The sequence below is a fragment of the Azolla caroliniana genome, unplaced genomic scaffold, assembly GCF_043228905.1.
Source record: "Azolla caroliniana isolate FFs.n. ecotype wild unplaced genomic scaffold, voAzoCaro1.0.p SCAF_15, whole genome shotgun sequence".
NCBI lineage: Eukaryota > Viridiplantae > Streptophyta > Polypodiopsida > Salviniales > Salviniaceae > Azolla > Azolla caroliniana.
Window position 1 is genome coordinate 4,481,177 of NW_028230450.1, and position 14,743 is coordinate 4,495,919.

Here is a 14,743-nt window from a genome sequence, read left to right on the forward strand (position 1 = left end):
ATGCTACGGGCATATTATGTTTAGGTAAAGTTTGAACAAAATCTGCCTTAAGGTAAACTAATTCATGTTTCTCCATATTTACAGTTAGCAATAGATGCGGTGAAACCGATGTCATAAGTCAACAAACCAAGTATATAGGAATAAAATTGAAACATATAGAAAAATGTAAACAATTGAGTACACCAAGTAGAACCCAAAATTTGTATTAGTACTTTGAATTCATAAGTTTACACTTCACATCACATAGCAATCAAATCATCACATCATTATCTTCTTCATCCCTTATAGAAGTCTCTTCGGCTATATGTGCATTGTCTTCCCATGCTAACCGAGCCACCGTAAGATCTTCTATAAGCTCATCATCAAGCTCAATTAGCTCCCCCGGTTCCTCGGCTAGCTGAGGAATAGGCTCTTGTGAAGCCGATTGAAACCTTTCCGTATCAGCGATGTGCTTTGCACCGACCTCCTCGTCCTGGTCTGGGCATTCCCACAAGGCCTTAATCCTCATATTTATAAATACAACCTACCCCTTGTCCTTCTCCAATGCTATAGTGTTTTTGAAGAGCTTCAATGCACATGCAGACGTTGTCCCTGTAAAGAAAGCGACAAGAAGATTTACTTTTCAAACAATAAGAATCAGTATTGATTATCTCAACAACGTAAACCTAGTTCGAGGAATACCTGTGCCAGAAAACAGGTCTAATATCCAATCTCCTTCTACAGAGAACATTTCGATCAGGCACATCATAAGACGTTGAGGTTTCTATCGTGGTGACATGTCGCAATTTTCGTGTCACTACTGGATATACCCGCAGTTTTGAACCTCTAACATCATTAGAATGGTCCTTGATTCTTTGTTTCTTTATTTCATCAAAGTAGCCAACCGTAATGTACTCAATGGCATTAACGAAACGAAAGGTTGGTCCTCTATTGATGTTGGTTTTTATCCTATAACAAATATTGTATCGAGTTAAGAATAGATTGAATAAATTAAGAAAGGAAGTAAGTGAAGGAGACTTATAAATAATCCTTACCAAGCAAGGTTCTCGATGCCGTGGCAACGAGATCTCAATGCTTGAACTACTAAGTACCCTTGGTCCATACTATGAAACACAACTATCCTCCTCAAGGATGCAATCATCATCTCCGCAAAACAAGTGACTAAGGATTACCCTCTGACATCTTCATATAAGGCGTTATCTGAGTATTTTATAGCATTCAAGGATTGGGTTAGTATTCGTCTTTTTAATAAAGTTTTCTTCATATGTAGAGATTGTGTATTAATACTCGATGTCTTATTGCCTCTATTAGAAACCATGTCGTGGCAAGAAACCAGTAGAAGTCAAGGATATACACAACTTCCCGACATCCTCCCTTGCACATCTCGAGAGAGCCAGAAAAGAAAAGGATTGGCACTTAGTCAAGGCATATGAAACGGAAGAAGATGGCTCTTTCAAAAAAATTAGCCACAAGAAAGACATTACCAAAGATCTCTACTACAATATGATTTGTGGCGATGCCATTGAGATGATCCAAAAAGTGCCAAAGAAAGAATATACACTACTAATTGCAGATATTCCATACAGATTTTGAATGGTTGGGTCATCATACGACGATGAACCTTTTAAGTTCAAACAATTAGAGAAAATGGTCAAGGATTTTGCGGAGATGATTGCATCCTTGAGGAGGATAGTTGTGTTTCATAGTATGGACCAAGGGTACTCGGTAGCTCAAGCATTGAGATCTCATTGCCAGGGCATCGAGAACCTTGTTTGGTAAGGATTATTTATAAGTCTCCTTCACTTACTTCCTTTCTTAATTTATTCAATCTATTCTCAACTTGATACAATATTTGTTATAGGATAAAAACCAACGTCAATAGAGGTAGAGTTTAGGTGTGTTTATAGATGGCTTGAAAAGTCAAAAATACAACAGTGACTGTACAGTTTGTTGCTTACCTGGAGTCCGTGTGTTCGAACTTCTTCGAATACATGATTTTCAGGCTGGGTGCTGACAGGGAGATCGTCGGTTGTGGTTGCATTGGTGTAGCTCTGCGTGCTCTTGGCTCTGTGTGCTTTGAGTGCTCCGTGTGCTCTTGATTGTGCGTGTGAGATCTACAAATGAGGAGCTCTTCCTATTTATAGGGCTTGACCATCATGGTTAAAGTAATTGTGGTTAGTCTAACCATAGTTGGTTACCTACAAGTTAGTTAGTTAGACTTTAGTACACTTTGTACATGAATGAATTAGTACAGTTTGGTTAGTACAATTATCATAGCTCCTAGATGTTGATGAATGAACCAATGTTTGAGTATTGAAACCAACATGTTTATGACTCTCTAATGTGTTTTATTTAATATGATGTTCATGAATGAACCAATGATTGATTACTCAAACCAACATATTTATGACTCTCTAATGTTTTTGATTAAATATGATGGTCATGAATAAACCAATGATTGAATACTCAAACCAACATATTTATGACTCTCTAATGCTCTTTATTAAATATGATGTTCATGAATGAACCAATGATTGAATACTCAAACCAACATATTTATGAATCTCTAATGTTTGTTATTAAATATGATGGCCATGAATGAACCAATGATTAAATACTTAAACCAACCTATATATGACTCTCTAATTATTGTAAATATATACTATATGTATATAGAGAATCGAGACTTAATGTTTTTTATTTAATACACATTATGGGAGTACCAAGTTGATTTACAAGTGGGGAAGGACACTTTTAAATGATTGTTATCTTCATTATTGCACAAATGATTGAGATTATACTTGCATATTTACGCCTCTCTAATGTTTGGTAATACTATACTATATGTATAAAGTAAATTTAATTTTACTTATAGACTATAAGATTAATTAGGTATAAAATATAATTTATGGACATTATACTGACTAGTGTATATAGTTATTAATATAATTAATAAAATATATTATATATATAATAATATCTTTCTTTATTGTATTATTATAATATTAAATAATATAGACATCAGATTGAGGGAGCTTATGTTTATAGAGGCGCTTATCATTTGTTTCAATCTCTTATATTAACCTAAGCACATAACTTGGAGAGCTCTGTGTGGATCTTATGCCATGAGTGAAGACTCGTCATTTTCGATTGAAGAATATTGTTTGTCAACATACTCATCGTTTTCTATCGAAGAGTATTGTCTATCGACAGACGCACCGTTTTCTATCGAAGAATGTTGTCTGTCGATAGACTCACCGTTTTTTGTCGAAGAATATTGTCTGAGCTCATCTTCTCCTAAACCTCATGTGAATAAAGACTCATGTGAAAAGTTCTCTATTGAAGAATACGATATCAATAAAGATACATACAATGACGGTAATGCCAATGAAACATCGAAGATCATGGGCGAGCACCCTAACAACAATGAACTTGATTGTAACGTGGTTACCCCAATTTCTAGTCAAGAAAAGAAATCGAGACGCCCTATGCATATTAGAAGAATCCCACGTAGAATTCGTTTGGCCAGATTTAACTTGGTGACGTCAGATAAGCAACTTGGATTTGATGTCAACAAAACATGTTGTGCCCGTGGCTATATATCAATTATTGGAAAATCAAAGTTGCAAGAATTAAGGCGTTACTATTTTTTGATGACTAGTGATGAGCAAGACACTTACCTTAGCTCACATATGCAACTGGTGTCTGACAAATCTTTGGGGATCAAAGTAACATTCGAGTATTATATCTTCTATGTGCAACAGATATGTAGAGTTGCATTCAAAATTGTGTTATGTGTTAGTAACATGTGGCGACATAGAGTACAACAATGTCTTCTTAGCGGGGATCAAATGCTTAATTGTAAAGAGGTTCCGAGTATGAAAGGTGCAATTGGAAGACATGCTATTGGTTGGATGAAAATTTACTTTCAGTTAAATTGTGAAGTAATGCCCACTACAAGTAGGATGCACCTCTCTGATAATTACACACGTCGGGAAGTTTATGATGTCTATCGATTAGAAATGGTGGACTCAAGTAATAAATATGTCATATACCACCAATTCACAAGATTGTGGAGAGAATGGTTTTCAAATGTTATTATTCTGCGTAAAGTACGCATGAGGTATTGCTCGATTTGTACAAATCTTAAAAGTTTGGCTTAAGGTGCGAAGACATGAATGGAAAAGGATATGAGTAAGAAGTTACTATAGGAGCATCGTGAGGCATAATCGTTAGAATGAAAGAAGGTGGTGCATCATAGAGATAAGTGTTTGAAGAGGCCCGAGCAATACATGTGCTTAATGATCGATGGCATGGACCAGAAGAAGACGTGCTTGCCGCATATGTGGAGGCTCCCCAAAGACATCAATGATGAGTGCCTTGTTCAAATGCACTTGGTGGGATGCTTGGCTTATAATAGGTCAGATGGACCACACGTCTTCATTACATACCCCAACCTTCACAATGACCCTAACCTAACAGTTATAGTGATTCACCGAGTTTTGATGGCTTGGTGCCAACTGTTCCCCATTGTTCTATACATTCAATTGGACAATACTACTAGAGAGAACAAAAATTCAACTACGTTTGGCTATCTAAGTATGTTGGTCAACCAAGGATTGTTTAGAAAAGTGAAAGTCAATTTTCTTTTGGTTGGCCACACACATGATCATATAGATCGAATGTTTAGCACATTCTCCAGACAGTTGTCTTGGCATGATGCTTTCACATTACCTAAACTATTTAATGTCATTTGTGATGCATACACACCACGCCCAAAAGTGTTACACTTAAAGGAGGTATATGACTTTAAGAGCTATATATCAAATGGGGGTGTTGGGAATGTTAAAGTGCTCGCCCAGTTAAATAATATAAGCTTCAATCACATTTTTATGATAAAGAAAAATGAAATAAGTGGTTCTACACTTTTGTATGCCAAACAATATTCATCTTCTACAAAATGGGAACCTGAAGGCGGTTGCTAGTTCTTACTTTGTATACCGAGTACAATAGTCCATGGAGCTAAACAAATGCCAATTGAGAAGAAAAGACAGTTGCATAGTGACTTGGTATCGGAACAAAAACACTTATGGCTCCAAGACTTAACAGAAAAAAGAAAGCATATTGAGGCCACAAAGAAATATGCCGCACAACAAGACACGTCATGGTGGGATGTATTTTTTAGTGATAAGAAAGGAATTATTGACAATTGTGTATCTAGTGATAATTGGACTTTGGAACATTGGAGATGATTGAATGCCCAACGACAAGGCCCCGACAAGGGGAGGTAGGAGGAGGAAGCGAAACATTCATAACACCTCGACCCTTGATATCTCTAATGTGGATATCATCGTGTACGACTTCACGCTTACAAAACCTAGACGTTTAAGGAAGTCAATAATAGATATAATAAAAGAAAAATTACCAAGTCTACAAGGTGGCTCGAGTCGAAGGCAAACGAGATTTGTTGCATATAATCTAGAGTCACACCATTTGGTTTATGATGAAGATAATGCATTGATTGGTACATCCGAGGATGACAAGGAGGAATCCTCATTGTATATTAGTTATAGTAGTGATTCTCCGTAAAAGAGTGATCATGAATGTATTTTTGGCTATTAAATGTAATTACCTTCCGCTTGTAACAAATTGAGTAATATAAAAGCATGTGTTTTGAATTCTTTTGATTCCTATGAATATCGTTTCTTATAAAAAAACATTGGTTGTAAAGTTTGTGATATAAATTAAACCCTAAACCTTTTTGAAATTCCTCCTCTTCTTCTTTTTTTAAATCACGAAAAATGGTGGATTTTCAACCTTTTTCATAGTATATTTGAGAATGTACGATATTGGTATCAATGTGTGTTTTTTTTTCCAAAAAAATGGTATCAATGTGTTTTGTAATATCATTGAAAAAGTACTAAAATCAAACGGAATAATCCTTATCCTTCCATTTATGCGCAATCCTTCCACTTGTGAACGCGAACGTGTTATATGCCTAACAATCACCAATGCACTAAGTACAATCCCGATAAACCATAAGGGAATCCTTCCAATGGTCTTGGTCATTGTATGACCCCTCCCCTCCCCTTATTTCTTTTGGTTTGACTACTCTACCATAGCTTAAGACATGAACAATCACAAATAATTGTGATATGTGGCTTATTATAAAATGCATCAATATCAAAAGATGCATGCATGTTCTCCTTTCAATTGACCCTAGTGAATTATGTCATATTTGTTGAGATGGGAACCTTAGACAAGTATCCTTGTTGATGTAGAGAATGGGAATTGTAGCCGTAAATAATCACTAAAACAAGAAGAAATCTTACTCATAACGTTTGCTTTTAAAATAATCTCTTCTTGATGTTTCAAGAGCATTAGAAACACATTTCCCACTAGTGTTCACTGATTGCATGCTAAACACCATTTCTTGAAATCCTTGTGGGTTCTCACTAGTTCCATGAGTGAGTTGGGTGTCACGTTCATTGCAAATATTAAGGTTCCTTTAGGCATTAAATGGGGCCATGATTTTTTCTCTAAGGGGGCCCTAATGTTAGAGGAAGCTTGAACTTCATCTTCTTGAGGACAAATGTAATCAATCACCTTCTCATATCAGTGATGGGGTTACCAAAGAATATTAGTGATAGTTTTATTGGCTATTTTGATTACATAACATTCATGGGTCAACGAAGAATGTGTTCAAGCACATCAATGAAGTTGCATTAGCGAGGTGGATACCTAAAATTCTGCAAAGGATGAACATATTGTGATTGGATTAGATGTGCATGAGGATGGCCCATAAGAGCCCTTTATAGAGTCCATAAATTTCCTGCATCCTCCAACGTTGAACATCTCCGAGTTGTCTAATGCCATTCATTTTATATTTCAAATATTTGCATCATAATCCCATCTCTAGGCTTGTTGACAAATGCTATCTTGCTCTTACTAGTCCTCATTGGTTCAACCTTGTTGTTGATGGGGATTCTCAGCACATTAGCTTGGCAAGTGTTGCTAAAGTTTGTCGTAGATCTCGTCCCCTTGTAATCAATATGGTAATTGGGATATTGATTGGTAATATGGTTGAATGAGCGAGATCATAGAAGGATGTATATAAATGCTTGGAATTTTGGAGGCACATTTCCCAACCAACATTTTGAGCATCCAAACTTTGATTGTGCATCTTGTAAATAAGGTGATACTTTCCAGTCCAATCCACAAAAGATAGATGTACTATCTCTAGTGATTTATAAAGATGACAAATGTTTTGTGAGAAAAAACTCTTTTGACCACCTCATTCCAAAGGCTAACCATACTTGAGGACAACACAATGAAATCACACCATTAAATACACCAAATATCTTGCCAAAGATGCAAGCCCACTAGGGTGAAATGACAAATTAGATGTAGATTACCTTCCCTATTTACTCTTCAACCTCTTTCAATAGTATAGGAAATTCATTGCAAAGCCATCTTTAGAGTGTGGTTGTTGGAAAATTTCTTCTACTTCAATTTTTTAGTATTTTCTGGAATTTTGCTCATACCAATGAGTTTGTTTACTTCCAAGACAATGATCCCAATTGACATTTATCTATTTGTTGAATCCCTCTCTTCCTAGTCCACCTTCATCTCATTTATGACCCCCCTCCTTGTAAGTCTCTTGTTTCCCCTCATGCCATTTGTGTCCTTCAAGTAAGTCTCCGAAATTTCATCTATTTGCATGTATATTCCTATCTTTTGCATGAACGTAGATGTATATGCATGCGTACATTTTTGTATGTGTAACACTTGCATGCAATCCACATCTTGTCCATGTTGGTCATTTAGGTTTAGATATTTTGTTCCAACAATCCCTTTGTATGTCAACATCTCTATCATGATATTGATGGGTACAAATATGTGTTGAATATGGGATATTTCTAATAAGATAATATACCAAAAAAACGTTTCGACTTGAGTAATAATGGTAATCGAGCCTAGGTATATCGTGAAGAGAGCCAGTTGGTTGTTCGGCTGTGGCACACTCTTGATGGACTCTGGTTTTTTATATCATCAACTTGGCCAAAAATCAACGTACCTCCCCTTGGAGGTAGCCTAATCTTTAGCATTACAAATCATTGCATCAAAGCTACATTTATGTCATCATCTAGGTCTTAGATGTGAAATATGTACACTCAAGAATATAGGTGAATGGAGGTCCACATGTATGTGTATATACACAACATAATAAGGAATCATATATCCCACATAGGGAGGCATGTTTGGGTGTGACCTATAAATATGAAACTAATTGCTACATTCAAACCATACCTTTCTCGGCCTTTTGGCTAAGATCAAGTGTAGTATCTGTTCTTATCAGTTTAATATCTGATACGTGGCCTATAAGGCCACATGATATTAACCTAATTTCTTTCATGGGGGCAGTTCCTACCCGAGACAGCTTGCTGCCTCTGGGAGCTGCGTGCGTCGCCTCAGTCTTGCACTGTCACTGAGGTTACACAGGCGCGCCCCCCCTTTCAAAAATCAAATTCTAAAATGATCAGATGTTGCAAGTTGTAGTGCGCTCTTCAATTTAAAGCGAAAATGCGACTGATAGTTTGTGGTATACAAATCACAAATCGTTCAATGGATGTTCACATGGATCCTTGATATATGGTTGGTCTGACAGATTTATACATCTGACCGAATTGGCCCATGTCTCTCCGATTTCATTCCATTCCTGCTCGTGCCTCACAGGAGGTAACAAATCGCAGTTTTTGCTATTATTGATCGTTGTTATTATTACATACCATAGAGGAGGCTCCGCCTTTCTTGGACATATTATTAGATGCCTTGAGACAGATTTGAACCACGTTCGCAATTAAATTACGGATGAATTAAGGAGAAGACGCCGTGCATATACAAACGTCCTTAATGCATATACATACATGGAGGTGCACATGGAAAAAGAGGATCTGACAACCTTGGCTCATGCCTCTACTATTTCATTCCATTTCCTGCTCGTGGCTCACACGGCAAAAGTGAGAACTAGACTTGAAATCCCACACTTGTTATATATAGCATTTCGCATTGAGAAGAGTGATTTAGTGAAATCATGGCTTATAGGTTCTCATATTATTTGTACATGACTTAATTGAGAACAGTAAATGGTTGCAGAGATTCAATGAACACGTCAGGATAGCAGGCGGATTATGAAGAAATCATGCACTAGCCCCTAGTGAAAATTCGTTTGCTTTCCAGAAATCACAATAGGAATCGAGAAATCCTTCAATCGAGCAACTGTACTTGGCGTCTGTTGAATTTATGTGTTACATTGAATTGAATTGAGAAGGGGGCCGCGCGAACGCGAGCCCCCGCTGCGACAAATTATGACGTGCACTCTCCCGCATTGGGGAGATGCTAGGGCAAACAGCCCCTTCCGGCAGTGCAATGGAGACCAAGGTTGTAACGTACCAACTAGGCACTAATGGTGAGGGTTACAAGAGTTGTACAATAGCATGGTAAAGGAAACACCCATGCATTATGCACTTACAACCAAACACCCCCTTGCACTCCCTAGACAACAACCATGACATGAATTTGTGCATGTGCCACTCATGCTATTCCCACACACGATTATTAAGGATCAGGATTTGTTTGTCCCGCAAAGAATTACCAATAGTTGGACAATGACATGGACTTGTTTTGCAACATTTCTTGGCAATTTAATGGTGTTCAGTGCAATTTGCGAATATTTGAACCTAATGGTATTACATCAAGAAAAATATATAGAAGCACAACTCACTCGAACGTACTTTAACTGTTTGAACTAGATAGCTCCTTTGCCAAATCTTCACGAAACGCAACCATACAAGGTTAAGGTTATCCTCGACACCTTAGCACCACGAAAGTGTGGAATTGATTACTTGAACAAATTTGCTCGCTTAGCAAGATTGAAAGGTAGATCCCACCACTCTGTTGCATACTTTATTAATATGGACAATTATTGGATAAAAAGCATAGCCAAAACTAATGCTCATATGGTCATAAGCATTGAATGATTAACTATCATACTACAAAAAAGAGCTCCATGTTTTTGAGAGAGACATATGATGTGTTTATCGACTAACATACTATGCTTGTAAAATATTGTCGAAACCAAGTAGGTAGTATTTGTCCTCGATGTTACTTCGAATGTTGTTATCTAATGTCAAAACCAAGGGTTTCGAAGGTATGACATCTTATTGTCTCAAGTCATTAAAAACTATCGTATTAACATACCTCCAAGCTTTCTACATTAAAAACTATCGTATCAAAGCTACACACACTTACTTTATTTGTGTAGGTGTTAGTGGAGAATAGCTAGCGAATATAGTTCTATGGAGGATCACAAAGTGGGTTTAAATTAGGATAAGTGTTCTATACATATATCCCACATATTAAAGCATGCTTAACTGTAGGCTATAAGAAGCAGAGCAGGGGCAATGTGTAATTCATACCTTTCTCGGCCTTTTGGCTAAGATCAAGTGTAGTATCTGTTCTTATCAGTTTAATATCTGATACGTGGTCTATAAGGCCACATGATATTAACCTAATTTCTTTCATGGGCGCAGCTCCTGCTTCAGACGGCTTGCTGTCTGTGGGAGCTGCGTGCGTCGCCTCAGTCTTGCACTGCCTCTGAGGTCACACAGGCGTGCCCCTTCACAAAATCAATACATAAAGATGATTAAGAAATGGCTACGTAAAATTAATCCTTATTCTCTGCAAAATGATTGGAATGTTTAGTTGAGATGTCCAGTTCATCTCTAGTGTATTATCTATTGGAGAAGTTTTCTTATCTCCTACTGTACAGATTATTGGAATGCTGTGTTTCAGATCTTAACGGAGTTCAGATTTGAACCACCTTCAGTATTTAAGATTTATTGGGAACAACAAGGCTTTTGAGTGAATGTGGATGAAATTGAAAGCATGATTAGGATGCGAACCTGAGGGCCAACCTTCGTTACGCGGATTTGTTGCTCTAGGCAGAGGCTGACCAGGGTCTTATGTTGAGAAAATTGCATAGAAGCATGACTCGCTTGAATACCAAGAAATTTGGTGTCGTCGTCTCAATTGGATGGCACCTTTGTGTCAAAATCATCCTGAAGAGGAGGATGACATTGCACGTTTGCGGAGGTTCAACTTGCTAGTTAAACTGTGATAGACCACTTGGGGCAATGGTTGCTGGCTCAACACATTTATTATCCCTAACAAATACTCCAATTTGGCCACTCAAACTTGATGACCTCGGTGTCTACCAAGTCCACATGTAACATGAGACAAGCAATGAATATATATGTCTCTACCTTCCAAGGAATTGCATATGCATGCCCTTCATTCCCTAATATCTTTGAAACCTCATATTGACACACTCTCTTACTCTTGTTTGGGATGAAAACAAGGGCCATGACCATATATTTATCTTGTCCAAACCTCGTCATTACCGCCCTCACCATTGTCTCCTGAATCTCCTCGATGTCTCATACTATTGAGTGTTGATGTAGGTCATACCATTGAGTGTTGATGCAAGTGTCATGTCCTATAGCCAAAGTAACATAGTCTCGACATGGGTAAAGTCTGCCTTTATAAGAAGGTACCAAACATTTTCCTATATAGTCAAAAACCTGAAGCCCTAGTGTTCACATACTTGACTACTTCATGTGAACTAGTCCAATGATAACAAACTTGATTGTTTATCTCATGATATAGATTTGTAAATCAATTCATACCCTCGTTCCTTTTGGAGTCAGCCCACACATACTCATGATAAGATTAATCATAATTATGATTATGCACGTAAACAAAAGGGAGGATCCAACAAAGTTAGCTCATTCGGTTAGGAGGATGTTAAGTACTTGCCATAAAAAGCACAACCCATGCAAGGTCTAGTCTTCACCATACCTTTAAGAAAAGCTATAGATGAGATAGATTTTTTTCAAGGGGAAGACATGAGATCAACAACACCCAATTCCGTCTTTCCTTCAACAATCAACAATAGTTTTAGTTCGTGATCTTATGGTATCCTCATCCAATCTCCTAAATAAACATGTCATAGATCATTCACCGCCACTTTAGAACCCAACCCCTACTTTTATAGGCCGACTCATCTTTCAAACATAATGCAACAAGATTTCTTTATCCACTCTTGTCATTACTTTTTTTATCTTTGCTTTTTTCTCTTCACTCTTGTTCTTGATTTTTTTGGCACACCCATGGTTGCTTTTTTCTTCATACCTATTGCTACTTTTTTCTTTATAGACGTAGATGTTTTTTCATTGGCTTTTTATCTCCCTTCACTCTTGTTCTTGCTGTTTTTGGCACACCCATGGTTGTTTTCTTGATACCTATTGCTACTTTTTTATTTATAGACGTAGATTTCTTTTCTTTATGCCTATTGCTATTAGGTATGCCACATCGTCTCCATCAAGAGATGTCCTCAAATTACATCTATGACTTTCCCCAAGTTATAAATTTGGCCTAAGCCATATCACAACTCTCCTGACATTGGATTCTTAAATTTCTTTATGCCCCCTCCAATTTCTATGTCATCAATCAAATTCACTTTGTTATTTGGATGTTCTCCACTCTTTATCCAAAATCACTAATATAGTACAAGAGACTCAATGTGACACTCGTTGTCGCGCAAATGTACCTCCCCATTGCCCCTATGAATTATTGCATCCATTATTGATTTCAAAACGATCTTGGCTATCTATTTCCTTATATTTTATTATAGATTTGCTACTTTCTGAAGGTTTTGATGCTATTCTAATATTAGTAGATCGATTTATGAAAATGACACATTTTATACCATGTATGAAGAGAATTAGTAGCAAAGAAACAACTAGTTTGTTATAAGAGAAGTTTTTCGACATCATTACCTCCCATACAACATTATCAGTGATTGGGGGTCTCAATTTGTGCCTAATTTCTTTATGCATTTATTATTGTTACTCAAGATGTCTTGGAAACTATCTTTTAGTAATCATCCACAAACAGATGGTCAAATCGATTGCACTCATCAAACATTGGAACAATATCTTTGTTGTTTCATTAGCTACCACCAAGATGATTGGATTTATATTTTTCATTTCACTACTTTTGCATGTAACAACAACTCAGTCCATTCCTCTACTAAGGTCCTGCCATTTTTCACATATAATGATTATCATCCTGGTCTTTCTTAGAGCTTTTTAAAGTTTCTATAAATCAAGTGCGGAAGATCGGTTACCTCAACTGTGACAACTTCAAGCAGAGGTGTCAAGTCATTTACAACAAGTGGTAGCATCCCACAAAAGCACTGTAAATCATCGTCGCCTTCAACGTACGTTTCAACAAGTACTATTCCAAATCGCATGATACTATCCCATCCATCTTGTTAATGGTCCTAAATATAAAGTTGCAGCAATTCTTGATTTCAAGATCCTACGCAATAAATTATATTATTTGGTGGATTGGTTAGGTTATGATTGGGCCTGGGAACCTATGAGAATTTAGCAAATGTTTCAGATTTGGTAAAAGACTTGCATTGTCAACACCCCAACAAATCTAGTCCTTTTGTCACCATGATGATTCGTATGACTCGTTGGCCACAATGTGAACCTATGACCTATGTGTACATTTACCAAGGACTTAACTATTAAGCTATCTCATAGTCATAATTATTTATTATGACTAGAACATTTTAGTACTTCCTAGAACTTCCCAAAACATTTTAGTACTTCCTAGAACTTCCCAAAACATTTTAAACCTTTCTAGAACCTCTTGGAACACTCTAGAAAACCATAGAATGCTCCACGACCCACTATATAATGAAGCACTCCCCAACTATTGTCGAATCATTTCGGTTCAACACTAGTCTTGAGTCCTCCAAGTAAGCTCTCTTTTGTATCTCTTTATCTTAATACATATTTTCTTTCATCGTTATTGTTGGACTAAAAGGTCCTACTCCGACCATTGTACCCTTAGTGTGAACACTCCTTGTAGTTAGGGTTTAGTTCCCTCATGTATAACTAGGAGGAATTCCTCCTTGTAAGTGATGATGAATGTTAATACAGATCTTCTCTTTGCTAATAACAATGTAACTATCTTTGTGTATACCCTTTCTCTGTGAATATCAAACAATGATCACAACACCTCACGCTTACTCTACACTTGCTTCCACATAGTTGACCATAGTCGACCAACAGACTATGTACAATGGTCGACAAGACACTACAAGTGTCAACAAGTGGTATCAGAGCGATCTTGGAAACAAGCAACGTTAGTATAAGAAGAGGTAGAAGCTGTTAGGAAACAAGTCCCTCCGGATGAGAAGGGAGAAGAACAGTGTTGATGAGCAAAGTCGGCCAAGGCCGAAACCGGATGACGAGTACCTGGCTACGGAAAGCCGGATGGTACAGACCCGGTGAGAACCGGATGAGGAGAACCTGGCTACGGAGAGCCGGATGGTGCAGACCCGGTGAGAACCGGATGAGGAGAACCCAGCTACGGAGAGCCAGATGGTGCAGACCCGGTGAGAACCAGATAAGGAGACATACTCGTAAATATGTTTCTGAGAGTCCATCGTGGCTATATTTGTAAATAGCCGAAAAGTCATATTAGTATAAATATGACTTAGGGCAAACTTTTGATAGTGTGTTTGTCATTCTTGTTGGTGCAAGAAGAGGTCGTTGCCTCTGTTGTAACCGCCGCCTATGGCAAAGATAGAAAGCTCGAGGTTGTT

At 37.4% G+C, this 14,743-nt stretch overlaps 2 non-coding genes across 2 annotated transcripts; both read left to right on the forward strand.

The window, feature by feature from the left end:
* Nucleotides 1-8,306: 8,306 nt before the first annotated feature.
* On the forward strand, nucleotides 8,307-8,513 carry LOC147854418 (U2 spliceosomal RNA). The gene has a single exon (XR_015531116.1). It is a non-coding gene; the product is annotated as a U2 spliceosomal RNA (small nuclear RNA).
* Nucleotides 8,514-10,474: 1,961 nt separating this feature from the next.
* LOC147854419 (U2 spliceosomal RNA) lies at nucleotides 10,475-10,681 on the forward strand. Its single transcript, XR_015531117.1, has one exon. It is a non-coding gene; the product is annotated as a U2 spliceosomal RNA (small nuclear RNA).
* Nucleotides 10,682-14,743: the final 4,062 nt, after the last annotated feature.